The following is a 14,909-nucleotide window of genomic DNA, read 5'->3' on the forward strand; positions in this document are numbered from 1 at the left end:
AATGCCCTTTAAGAACGAAAAGAAAGACATTCGTTCCAAGGAAGACATTTACGCTATATCCCTCCTCGAGCAGGGGACAAAGAGAGTCAAAGTCAACGGAGTGATGAGATACGCAACTCCACTCCTGAGGCGAGAGGGTATGCCTACCTTCCACGCCCCAAAAGAAGCGACGGAGCGGTATCTATTGAACACAGAGCGGCGCCTAGCCAGAGACCCCGCTCAAGAGACGGGATTACCGCGCTGAGATTAACAAGCTAATCACAGCGGGACACATAAAGAAAATTGACATTAAAGAGGCCGATCAGACGACCGAATCATGGTACGTGCCGCACCACAAAGTCCACCACAACGGCAAGGATCGTATTGTGTTCAACTGCAGCTACCAGATCGGATCACAAAATCTGAATAAAGAGCTCTTGCCCGGCCCAACACTCGGCCCCTCTCTACTAGGTGTGTTACTACGTTTCCGCCAAGACAAGGTGGCCATCAGCGGCGACATCAAAGGGATGTTCCTGCAGGTGAGACTAGTGGAGGAGGACAAGCCCCTGCTGCGGTTCCTATGGAGAGAGAGGATCGGGGATGAGCAACCAGCCATCTATCAATGGGAAGTCCTCCCTTTCGGAACCACATGCAGCCCATGCTGTGCTACGTTTGCACTGCAAAAACACGTCGCAGAGGACCCAGCAGCTGATGAAGAGGTCCGACAAAGTGTAGGAAATAGTTTCTACGTGGACAACTGTCTGCAAAACGTCTCGACGCCAGAAGAAGCCGAGGCCCTTCTACTCAAGCTCCGCGCCTCCCTGATCAAAGGCGGCTTTGATCTCAGGCAGTGGGCCAGCAGCGACCCGCAAGTATTGCGCAGCCTCTCCCCCGAGGACAAGGCAGCAAGCAGCGAGACCTGGATGGCGACCATCCCAGGAGAAGCCCAAGATATGACATTAGGACTAGTCTGGCGCTTCAAAACAGACTCGCTCCATTATAAACACACACCCCTGACCAAGGAGCAGGGAAGGTCGACTGCACTACCGACCACCAGACGGAGTGTATACAGAACACTCGCCAGACAATATGACCCGTTGGGATGTATTTTACCTTACACCACCAGGGCAAAGATGATTGTAAGAGCGTTATGGGACAAGGACCAGGGCTGGGACGACCCCATACCCGAACACCTTGCATCCACATGGAGAGAGTGGGAGACGGAACTCAGCTCACTCCCAGGTGTCAACATACGCCGCAGCTACTTCCCACCCACAGTGAGGCCGGAGACGTGCCAGATGGACCTGCACGTCTTCAGCGACGCCTCCGAAGTAGCCTACGGTTCGGTGGCCTACTTGCGTGCCCGAGAGGAGGGAGGAGAAATACATACTGCTTTCATCCTGGCTCGCTCAAGAATAGCCCCACGAAAGCAACAATCTATCCCGCGTCTAGAGCTCTGCGCAGCCCTAGCAGGAGCGCAACTCGCCACGTTAATCCAACGTGAACTCACCATTCCGGTGCAAAGAACAATCTTGTGGTCAGACTCCACAACAGTACTCACATGGATCCGGTCTGATTCGTGCAGATACAAGGTCTTCGTGGGAGTCAGAGTCACAGAGATTCAAGATTTAACAGAAGTAGCAAGCTGGAGGTATGTGGACACAAAACACAACCCAGCTGACGTCATCACCCGGGGAATGTCCCTGGATGACCTCACCCGTCACAACCTATACAGTGACGGGCCAGAGTTCCTCAAGCTCCCGGAAGAAGAGTGGCCTACACCCACCCCACGGGAAGCGAGTAAAGAGGAGGCCGAAAACAAGAAATCTGTGTTCTGTGGATTGAACACACTCGTCTCCACAGACCCCGACATAGACGATTGCCTCACCCTAGAGAGTGCGCAGCTAAAGACATTCCTGTGGCACCACCCAGAGGTTCAGCTCACTACTGACATTACAGCAGCTGACTACGAAGAAGCAGAACTTCTTCTACTACAACGAGCCCAGAGAGACTCGTTCCCCGATGAGCTAGACTGTCTACAGGGAGCAAAGCCCGTCCCATCAGACAGCAGACTGCTCCACCTAGCCCCCGAGAGCGACGCCCATGGTCTCATCAGAGTGGGTGGTCGTCTGCGGAGAGCTCCAGACTTACCGGATGACGTCAAGTACCCGATAGTCTTAAACAGCCGACACAAGGTCACAGAGCTGATCATAAAGAAATACGACGAGGATGTGCATCACGCCGGGGCAGAGAGAGTCTTCGCGGAGATCAGACGTCGTTATTGGATACTGCAAGGGAGAGAAGCAGTGCGGCGCTTCCAGCGAACCTGTCTAGACTGTCGTAAGTGGCGAGCGCAGCCCAGTATACCCCGGATGGCTGACCTACCTCCCTGTCGCCTCCGACTCGGCGACAAGCCTTTTCACTCCACCGGTATGGACTGTTTCGGCCCGCTGTATATAAAGAAAGGAAGAGGAACCGAGAAGCGGTGGGGTATTGTATTCAAATGCATGACCACCCGAGCGATGCATATAGAACTCCTTCCAACCATGAGCACAGACTCATTCCTTATGGCCTTCCGAAGATTCACATCGCGGAAAGGCAAACCGTCTATATTATTGTCTGATCACGGGACAAACTTCAAAGGCGGAGAAAGAGAGCTGAGAGAGAGCTTCCAAGCTATGGGCCCAGAACTTAAGACCCACCTCGCTCCATCCCAGATTGACTTCCAGTTTAATCCCCCGAACGCACCTCACTTCGGTGGAACTTGGGAACGAGAAGTACGTTCAATAAAGACAGCCCTGTACGCCGTGCTTGGGGCCCAGACCGTGGCGGAAGAAGTCCTAATGACAGTCCTCACGGAGATCGAGGGAGTATTGAACTCAAAGCCCCTCGGTTACGTCTCAAGTGATGTAGCAGATGTCGACCCAGTCACCCCCAACACACTCTTGATGGCGCGGCTGGACCCCGCGCTACCACAGACAATGTACAGGCCTGAAGAAGCGAACGGCCGAAGAATGTGGAGGTACAGTCAAGTATTGGCTGACAAGTTTTGGAACAGCTTCCTACTCTACTATCTACCGTCTTTACAGACCCGCCAGAAATGGGTGAAAGAGAGAGACAATTTGACAGAAGGGACAGTCGTCATGATTATCGACCAGTCACTACCCCGAGCTATGTGGCCGGCTGGCCGCGTAAGCAAAGTGATCACCGGTGCCGACGGAAAGGTCCGAGCAGCCGAAGTGCTCGTCCAAGGACGGATCTACACCCGACCCGTGGCGAGGCTAATAGAACTGCCAAGGCTCCCCGATACTATCGATGACGACCATGACCCATGACTTTGTGAACTGCCCGACCCCTCACAACAGACATTGAGTAGTGGACAGTGCGGTTAATCTGTCTCTGCTTAGCTAATTAGGTGGGACTAATTAGGAGGCGGCTGTTACAAAGGATCAGATTAAACCGAATATATATATTTATTGATTGATATATATTGCATAGTATTTGTATATCGTTTGATATCCCTTGTATATTCCTTGTACATATACACGGAATATCCCTTTAGCCCAGACCATAATATTTCATTCTCCTATTGGACAGCGGTCCACAGGCGCCAGAGCCATGCCTCCAGAGTCAGGTTCAAGGCCACCGTCAAGACATGTCTGTACATGCCCGGCCTTGCCCAGGAATACGAGACAGAAATGAGGTTGGCACTAGTTTGTTCGCCGTGCATATAAATATGGCGCAGGTGAATACAGAAGTAGAGTTACCCAATAAGTTGAAGCCTCACCCACGATACTCCGTGCGGTGAAGTATGGCCTGTTTGGCCCCAAATAGAGCATTGAGACCGCGTGCAAATTAATAACTGAATTGTCAGAGTTTGGCGCTATACCGTCGAGTGCGACATATTTCTATTAAGTCAGTAATAGTCTATTTGTGTATAGTGTATCGTGCGGCTAAAGTTCTACAGTGACCAGCATCACCAACGCTTCCTCGTACCAGCTAGAGTGCTTATCCAGGCTGGGCTGCTTTCATGGCGCTTTCACCCGAGGAGACCTAGACGAGAACCGTGTGGACATGTACACTGGATTAATCTACCCGACGACTACATAGCCCTTTGCGGCTGGATTATATTTGTTTTGGTCCTGTGATTTATGGAGCGGAGAATCGCCGACGCCTACACGTGTGGGATTTACCCTGTGAGGAGCCAAGTCGAGTCTGCGCCTCAGAGAGCCTGAGGCCGGCTAGCTTTCTTCACTGTGGAGCTACAGTCTACGGAGAACAGCTGTATTCGTCTGTGGATCAAGAGACTATTGCACCGTCTCCTGTACTTGGAGTCTCCTTAGTCATCGTTGACCAGACTTTCTACTACCGACAGATCCTCTACCCCTGCTGGCTTACAACCGGGGGGACCCTTCCAGTATCTCCCGCTATATATTACTAGTGTACCATAGATATAATTCCCTAAGATTCAGGTTGTATAATTACCTCCTGCGTAACCAGAGAATGGACATTCATTATTGATTTGCCTACGCACATTCCTTTGCCTTATAAGCGCATCGAAAGTAAATAGAGAAGTATATTATGTACCTTTTGCTGCAATAAATACGTAAAGACAACTTTGTGTAGAACCGATTCATTGTGGGAAGTGTTCATCATATTTATATATCATGTACTGTATGGCCAGTAATTAAAGTACATAAAGCGGTAGTGGTTTAATGATACCATACTTATCAATACAGTCAGGGAATTGTACCCCTCAGTTACACAGTCTGAATATCATCATTACAACTGGAGGAAAAACCATAGGGGCCCACATTGTCCTCCTTTGAATGGGGGCCGTCTAGTTTTCCTGAGGAGGACCAGCCTGTCTCTGAACAGGGGGCTGTCTAGGAGTGCTTTGCCCACAATAGATACCAATATGCCCTGGACCCAGACACTTGAAGCACAGCCTGTGCGTCCTACAGTGCGTCCTAGTGTTGTGCTCCAAACTGCCACAAACCTGACATTCTTGAGAATGTTTGGGGAACTGTTTATGGGGGCCATTTTGTACATAAGGGCCATTTTGTACAGACTGAGTGTTGTTGCCTAAAGCCATTTCTAACACTCTCAAAACTCTATCCATTGTGTTATTCTCAGATACAGACGACAGCTGCTCTAGCTCTGGACTACTGACAGCCATAGGTGGCACGCTTTGTTCGTGATTAACAACCACCCTCTCCTGTGATGACTCAATGGCGACCACATGTTGTGTCAACCGACCTCGACTCGCTCTATGCTCTCTCAAATATTCATCCAAATGTTCCTGCACCTCACATGCTGTCCACTCACGAGATGGCTTACTTTTGAACACTAAGGACAACTCCTTATCAGGGCAGTTACGGATGAACATGAGAACTAGATGCTGGCCCTGAGCGGTTCCCCCTTACTAAGAAGACACTGCTCTGTGGCTTCTGCTGCTTTGTTAAGCCTAATCCAATAGTCAAGAGGATTCTCGCTTGCATATGCTTTGACTGCATAAAAGTCAGCTAATGGAAGATCTGAGTGAATAATATCACCAAAATGTTGCCTCAGAATGCTAAAAATAACACCCACCTCACTGACAGTTGAGTTGCTACGCATCCATACTTTGGTAACGTCCCGGGCCCTCCCCATTAGCTTGTTCATAACCTCCTCAACTTGTTCAGCCCACGTACAGTTATTTTTCTTTCTGATATACGTCCTCATGAGTTCCTCCCACTCAAAAACAGAGCACTTATCTGTGCTGTCCCCTCTAAAATAGGGTGGGGCATTTGCATCTGAACCTAGCACAAGATTCATTTTGGATGCATCAATCACAGTATTCCCACATTGGTCAGGTTGGAACATCTGTTGGGGATTTGGAGAAGCTAATGCAGGTGAAGTCCCCGAGGTTGTGTTCTGCATTAACGTCATTCTAATAGCTTCCCCTATTTCTGACCCAATGGATTTTATCAAATTGGCCATTTGGCTGGGGGATGTTTCAACACTAGTGTTGTTCATTTCACCAGGTGAGGGAACAACCGGGGTGAAAAGTAACTGTGGGGCATTTCTCTCAGAGGGACCCTCTACACTCTCCCTTCCAGGACTAGAGGGACCTGAAAAACCTGGACTCGCCGGAGTAGACTGCATAACCGGTGTGTAACTTAGAACCCCTCTCCCTCTCCCCACAGTCAAGTTCCCTGTAGGAGTGTTTCCTATGTTCAAAGTCATTTTCAGTATCAAATGGTACTTTTACCGTTATACTCACAGCGTGTTTTAGGTAACACACTCAAAATCAATAAACTTGATGAGAGACCATATCTTTTTCAAAGGATTCAGTGCTCTCCAGCCTCCTCAGGAACAGACGGCGAATGCAGCGTCCCCGTGACCAGGCCGCGCCGGCAGCATCCACGCGTCCAGGCCGCACATGAAGCCTCCACGTCTCTCCAGCAACACCGGTGGTCGGCTTCCGCTGACCAGTTGATCCGGATTGTCTCGGCACCAGTTTGTAGCGTGATCCAATCTGCGTTGTGTCTGGTGTGAGGTAGAAGTAGACTCCGACAACGGTACTCAATTGATGGTTGGTTTTATTGGTGATCTCCTGTTATCGAACCAAAAACAGCACACACAACAGGGTAGTGAGCTACCGTCATAGCCAGTGAAATCCACCTCGTTCTCTTTCACGTTAAACTCAAAGAGAGCTCGCGCACACTCAAAACAGTGCGCCATCCACAGTTACAACAATTGTTAGCTACTATCAAATACATGTAACTCAATACAAGTCAACTTCAGCAAAAACATATGAAATAATATGAAATGAAAGACAGTGTGTAAGCATTAATTAAACCGAAATACAAAAACAACGGTTCATACCTGTTATCAAACCAAAAACAGCACACACAACAGGGTAGTGAGCTACCGTCATAGCCAGTGAAATCCACCTGTTATTGTTAAACAGAATACGAGTTAGCACACGACGGTACTATGGCTGTTTTACACAGGGCGAATTAATGTCATCACACACAGGACAATTTCAGTACCAAAACCAAAACATAAATCAATTTGACAAGTTATACATAGCAATTAAACCAGATATTAGGTAACCGAAAGTGCATACCTCGTTCTCTTTCACGATAAACTCAAAGAGAGAGATCACTTCCGCCGGCGTTTCTCTTGCCGACGAAACCGGCTAAACCATTATGTACATTATTTGAAAGTATTTACAATACAACAAATACTCAACTGGAAAGATGACCTATCCTCTCTAAACCCATTATAAAAGACCAAAAGGGATTTCGTTTGGAGAATCAGTAACTCAATATGAGGAAATTAATATAAACTAATAACCAAGGCACCCCTCCAAAACACTAGAGTGAGCTCGGTCCACTTTGTTCCTTCAAAATAAGAGTGTTTCCGTCTTGACCTACTTATTTAAGATGAAAGATAAAAGTTTCTGTCCATGATCTAGCATAACAACTTCACTCTGCTACATATACATTTGTTATATCACTATATATAATAAATAAAAAACAATACAGAGGTTTTATCTCACAGACACTTGCTCACAGAACAATAATGAACAAGCTCGTTGGCGTCAGAAATGTGTTCTCCCAAGCCTCGGGAATCAGGGGGAGGGGAAAGTACGATTCTATCCAACACGCATAAAACATTATTCCCTTTTATTTTTATTTTTTAAAGATAAGTCATATGTAACTAATATGTAAGTCCATAATATAATATAACTAATATGCGGGCCATTCGGAACCTTTTCAAGGCTGGTTACTATGAACACACAAATCCATTGTTTATAAAGTCTCATATTATAAAATTTTATGATTTGGTTTATTATAAAACTATGCAAATAATGTACAGAGCTAAAGCAAAGTTACTCCCAGACGGGGTGCAAAGGTTTTTTTCAATACAACATTTTTTGATACCCTTCACCGAGAGATGTCAGAGGTTGGCGGTCGATCCGTTGAGAGAAAAGATGGAGTCGATACATGCTGTCTCCTCGGCTAATGCTAACGAACTAGCCACGCTAACGGCAGAGGCCTCACTACAGGGCGAGAGGCTGGCGGGTCTGGAGACCTCCCTGCTGGCTAGGCAGGCTGAAGTTGCCAAGCTACAGTCGGTAATTGTGGAAATCCAGTCCCGGGAGAGACGCTACAACATCAGGATTGTTGGTGTACCGGAGGGCAGTGAGGGAGGCCGTCTCTCGGAGAACATGCCGGAATTGTTACAGAAAATACTGGGGAAAGATGTCCTCCCCACCCCTCCCGTATGTGAGTCGGCCTACAGAGCGGGCAAGACCAGTCCTGGAGTGAACAAGGAGCCGAGGCCCATCATTGTCAAGCTAAACAGGCTTCAACAGAGGGAACTCATCATGCGGTCGGCCCGTGCCAGAAGGGGTAAACTAGGTCTCGGCGATCACAAAGTGGCCATTTTCGAAGACTTTACACCGGAGGTTCAAGCACAGAGAGGCGAATACAAAGTGGTCATGACCAGGCTTTGGAAACTAGGCCTGAGGCCTACGCTATTCGCTCCCGCGAGATTATCTGTGCTGTGTAAGGGCGAGGATCGTCGTTCATTTTGGTCGTTGGCTAAAGCGGAGGAATATCTCGGGGAGATAGCCGAGACTGTAGCTTGATATCTATGTCGGGTGAGTGACTCGGCGATGTGGGCCTGAATACATTGATAGGGCGGACTACTCACAAATGCTTGTTGTCATGCCCAGACAGGCTAACTGTCCACTGCCCATCCAAACTAGCGGGGCATCCCAATGACTTCTGTTACTTGCTAATGCTGACCTCATGGTCGTACGTGTGTGTCGCCTCTATGAAAGCTAGCGAGCTAGCTGGACAATGTACATAACAGATTCTAGCGTACTAGCTGGATTCATCACTAGCTTACGCGCTAGCATCAAGCTAACTAGCAGGCTGTGTCTATCGCCCGCGCCGAGACATTCGAGACCCGTTAATGTTTATGTTGTGAAGGATCAGATTAAACCGAATATATATATTTATTTATGGATATATATTTAATAGTATTTGTATATCGTTTGATATCCCTTGTATATTCCTTGTACATATACACTGAATATCCCTTTGGTCTACTAACAGCCCATAATAGTTTCATTCTCTCATTGGACAAGAACTTGGCGCCAGCAGCCAAGCCCCTTGGTTCAAGTTCAATCGTGCCGACGAACATGTCGTTACTAGCCCCGGTTCCGCGTAGGAATACGTCTACCGAAATACGAATGGTACTATTTGTTCACAGCGCATATATATATGGCGCAAGTAAAGTAGAACTTCCTTTTTCTAGTCCCTTAGCCCTTAGTTCTTTACCCTCCAACCTAGTGGCAAGACGTTAAGCCTCACCCACGATACACGTGTGGTGCAGTATGGTCAACTTGGCCTCAGAATGGCATTGAGACATCGTGTGGATTAATAGTTGAATTGTCATAGTTTGGCACTATACCGTCGAGTGGGACGTATTTCTATTAAGTTAATAATAGTCTATTATGTATGGTGCATCGTTCGGTTAGAGTTATACAGTGAGTAGTACCCCCATCGTTTCCTCGCGTTATCTAGAGTCTTAACCAGGCTGGGCAGACCACGTGTGGTGCTTTCATCCGAGGAGTTCTGGGCTAGGACGAGTGGACCTACACATTGGATTACCTTACCCGGACGACGGCGAGCCCTACACGGCTTGGATTATCTACTTGCTTTGGGTGCTTTGATTTATGCCATGGATAACAGCCAACACTGGTGAGTGTTGGAACTACCCCCCGAGAGGAGTCCAGGTGAGACGGCGCTCTACCCCGAGTGAGGTCGCCTCACGTCTCTTCGTTGTGGACCGGCAGCTACCGTCTACAAGAGGGCCCAACTGTATTCATCTGTGGACCAAGGTTCTGTGGGCACCGTGTTCAGCACTCTGAATTCTCCCAAGAAATCGTTGGCCAGATGGGATATCGCCGGCGGCTCTCCTAACCCCCCCCCCCCTACTGACTTACAACCAGCAGGACCCCCCTTTAGTATATCCAGCTATAATCATTAAGTACCATCGCTATAGTTCCCTAAAGAACCAGGTTGTATACTTGCTTCCTGCGTAACCAGAGATTGGACATTCAATGTTGATTTGCCTACGAATACTCATTTGCCTTACAAGTGCATTCAAATCATAAATGTCATTAAGTGAACGTTGTATATACCCTTTGCTATATATTAAATATTCGACTTATACATTTGTGTGGACTTGGTTTCATGGTGGGAAAGTGTTCATCATATCTATATCATGTACTGTGTGGCCAGTAGTTAAAGTACATAAAGCGGTAGTGGTTTAATGATACCATACTTATCAATACAGTCAGGGAATTGTACCCCTCAGTTACAATTGGTCCTTCGAGCCGGAGGGTAACTAGTGTAATATTAATATAGTGTTATTAATATTGAAATGGCCTATGATGAACACTCCACGAAACGGTCCTCCTAACGTAGAACGCCCGCGGCGCAGACGACAGACACCTCAGTACTTAGAGGATTACGCTGTCAGTCAACTACCTAGCCTTCTACAAACGGTAAACGCGGTAAAAGTAGAAAGTAAAATTATGTCTGACCTTAACGACCAGGTTACCCCGACCACAGAGGCCCTAGTGGGTTCTAATGTAACTGACCAAGCTCACGGTGGGGACCAGGAGGGAGCTGACATGCCTTTACCCCCCGCCAATACCGAAGAAGTAGTCCCCGACCAGCCCCGGGAGGAAGACAACCCTACAGAGAGAGAACTCTGCACGGAAGAAGAGGAGGAGAGCGCCGAGGAAATAGAGCTCCAGGACTCCCCAACGAGTACCGCCAGGAGCGGCTCACCTCTACAACCGTCTTCCCCCAGCGAAGCGGAGAGGATGCTATCACAGGCGTTCCTCGTCAGCCTGACAGCCTCTACCGAACGCGATCGACTCCAGGGTGAACGCGATCGACTTCAGGGTGAACGCGATCGACTCCAGACACAGCAACGGAGCGAAGAAGAGCGCATACGCCTGGAGATGAGACGCCTTCAGACGGAAGAGAATATGGCAAGAGACCGAGCAGACACCCAGCGTGCCGCTGCCGGTGCCCAAAGAGAAGCAGAGCGCGACCTCGCTCTCATCCAGCGCGAAACCGAGCGCGACAGACTACAAGCCGAGCGCGACAAGCTACAAGCGCAACTAATGGAGCAGCTGATCCTCAAGGCAACACCCTCTCCCTCCGCCAGGGGTTCAAGGAACTCGTCGAGACAACAGTCAAGGGCAGCGTCTCCTAACCGAGCAAGCGACCCTGAACTTGACCAACAGACCAAGCCTATACCCCCCGCAGACCCCCTTCCCCGACCGGTCCAAGCGAGACCCAGCTACAAGGAAGGAGCAGCATACACTGCGGAGAAGCTAAATAAACGACTACAGGATCTAGAGGACCTGATAGAAGAAGAAGAGGGAGAGGAGGAGAACCAAGCCCGACGACAGCACAGTACTCCACCGGACCAGGAGGTCCAGTACAGCCCAGGCTATACCCCCGCGGCGCTGCGCTACAGACCCCCGACTCTATTCACGGGTGAGCACGACGCACGACCAGCCCCGAGGAATAGCACCTGGACCAGCGGGCCATGGTACCCTGCCGGTACCAGCCCACAGAGAGGCGCAAGAGGAGACTCGCCTAGGAGGCCTCTCCCCCAACGCTCGCCGATGTATCAGCCATCCACGGCGTCATACATTGCCACACCGACCATCCCAGACTTCACCCATGAGAATCGGGCACAGTACACGGAGCTCCGAATGTGCTTAGAGACAATGATGGTGGATGTCGTTGATGAACGTCACAAGTATGCAATATTACTGAAGCACCTGAAAGTACCCCGAGCGCACAATATAGCGCTAGCCTATGCCACCTCTACGACCCCATACACCGCGGCTCTAGCAGCGCTGGACCAGAGATATGGACGTATATGGGATTACGTAATCCAAGAGATAAGGCATATTGACCGCCTACCCCCAGCAACAGACAATCGCTCATTAGACGACCTGTCTATAAAAGTGCAGTCCCTGGTAGGGATGCTGGGAGCGCAACGAGAAAAGGGTATGCACAAGCTATACGCCAACTCTAACGTCGAGAGGATTTTAGAGAAGCTGCCACCCGCCAGACAAGAGCGCTTTAGGCGGCAGAGAGACCACCGTGATCCTAACGGTCCCGAACCATCCCTCCTCGATCTAGCCGACTTCCTGGCGAGAGAAGTCAGCAGCTTACGACTGGATACGTTCGTGCGGAGCACACCAAGCTCCAGAGAGGGACCCAGGAGAATAAACGATGGAAGAAGATCGGTGACTGTCATGCACCAATCAGAATCAGTACCGAGCAGTAAGAACCACAGTACCCCCTCGAGAAAAGAGAAGTGGAAGATGGTGTGCCCGTACTGCGAGAAGGAACACTGGCTGTCACAATGTGACCTGTTCACAAAGATGAATGCAGAAGAAGTGAGTCAATGGATAAAGTCCAACAGGCGCTGTTACCGATGTGCGCGCAGTCACATGGCAGCCGAGTGCCGCCTAAAGAAGAGGTGCAGTCGGTGTGACGGAGCCCACCTAGATGTCCTACACGACAGTAACAGAAGAAAGCCTGCACCTGCACCATCGAGCAGCACCAAGGCAAGTGTCATGTACATTGACCCCGCCAGCAGCAGCGGCGCCCAAGTGCTCTTAAAGGTAGTCCGTGTAACATTGAGCTACCAAGATAAAGTCATGGACACTTACGCCGTCCTTGATGACGGGTCAGAGAAGACCCTTCTGCTCGCGTCCGCTGCGGCCCAGCTGGGACTGCGGGGGAGCGAGAACCAAATGACGATTCGGACAATAAGAAGAGATTTAAAGACGATAAAAGGCGAGAATGTCTCCTTCACTATCGCAGCAAGCGGGCAGCCAGAGCGACGGTATAGGATTACTAATGCTTTCACCAGCCAAGAAATAGGACTATCACAGTACACCTACCCCATCGCCAAGCTGATGGATAAATATGTGCACCTGCGTCAACTACCTATCCCGCTCATAGACGGCGCCACCCCGACCCTGCTGATAGGCTCCGACCATGCAGACCTCATAGTCCCGATAGACCGGGTCCATACAGGACCCAGAGGCTGTCCTGCAGCAGTCGAGACCCGCCTAGGATGGACACTACAAGGCCCCCTCGCTAAATCTCTCAACCGAACAGCAGCCACTAGCTGCCTCCACTCCAGAGTGACAGAGGAAGACACCACTCTCCTGCAGCATGTCGAGAGGCTATGGACACTAGAGACAATGCCCTTTAAGAACGAAAAGAAAGACATTCGTTCTAAAGAAGACATTTACGCCATAAACCTCCTCGAGCAAGGGACAAAGAGAGTCACAGTCGGCGGAGTGATGAGATACGCAACTCCACTCCTGAGGCGAGAGGGAATGCCCACCTTTCACGCCACGAAAGAAGCTACGGAGCGGTATCTATTGAACACAGAGCGGCGCCTAGCCAAAGACCCCGCTCAAGAGAGTGTGTACCGCGCTGAGATTGAGAAGCTAATCACAGCGGGACACGTAACGAAGATTGACTGGCGACGCCGTGCGCTGCTCCGTGCCTCTCTGATCAAAGACGGCTTTGATCTCCGGCAGCAGGCCAGCAGCGACCCCCCAGTATTACGCAGCCTCTCCCCAGAGGAGAAGCCCTTGCTGCGGTTACCAGGGAGAGAGAGGATCGGAGATGAGCACCCAGCCATCTACCAATGGGAAGTCCTCCCCTTCGGAACCACATGCAGCCCGTGCTGTGCTACATTTGCACTGCAGAAACACGTCGCAGAGGACCCAGCAGCAGATGAAGAGGTCCGACACAGTGTGAAGAACAGTTTCTACGTGGACAACTGTTTACAAAGCGTTTCGACCCAAGAAGAAGCCGAGGCTCTCCTACTCAAGCTACGCGCCTCCCTGATCAAAGGCGGCTTTGATCTCAGGCAGTGGGCCAGCAGCGACCCGCACGTATTGCGCAGCCTCTCCCCCGCGGACAAGGCTGCCAGCAGCGAGACCTGACTAGCGACAACCCCAGGAGAAGCCCAAGAAATGACACTAGGACTAGTCTGGCGCTTCAAAACAGACTCGCTCCACTATAGACACAAACCCCTGACCACGGAGCAGGGAAGGTCGACGGCGATACCGACCACCAGACGGAGTGTGTACAGAACACTCGCCAGACAATATGACCCGTTGGGATGTATTCTACCTTACACCACCAGGGCAAAGATGATTGTACGAGCACTATGGGACAAGGACCAGGGCTGGGACGACCCAATACCCGCACACCTTGCCTCCACATGGAGAGAGTGGGAGACGGAACTCCGCTCACTCCCAGGCGTCAACATACGCCGCAGCTACTTCCCACCCACAGTGAGGCCAGAGACATGCAAGATGGATCTACACGTCTTCAGTGACGCCTCCGAAGTAGCCTATGGATCGGTGGCCTACTTGCGTGCCCAAGAGAAGGGAGGAGAGATACACACTGCTTTCATCCTGGCTCGCTCAAGAATAGCCCCACGAAAGCAACAATCTATCCCACGTCTAGAGCTCTGCGCAGCCCTAGCAGGAGCGCATCTAGCCACGTTAATCCAACATGAACTCACCATTCCGGTGCACAGAACAATCTTGTGGTCAGATTCCACGACAGTACTCACATGGATCAAGTCTGATTCATGCAGATACAAAGTCTTCGTGGGAGTCAGAGTCACCGAGATTCAAGAGTTAACAGAAGCAGCGAGCTGGCGGTATTTGGACACCAAACACAACCCAGCTGACGTCATCACCCGGGGAATGTCCCTAGATGACCTCTCCCGTCACAACATCTACAGTGACGGACCAGAGTTCCTCAAGCTCCCGGAAGGAGAGTGGCCTACGC

This window comes from Notolepis coatsorum (assembly GCF_963971535.1).
Source record: "Notolepis coatsorum genome assembly, chromosome: 4".
NCBI classification, from domain to species: Eukaryota; Metazoa; Chordata; class Actinopteri; order Aulopiformes; family Paralepididae; genus Notolepis; species Notolepis coatsorum.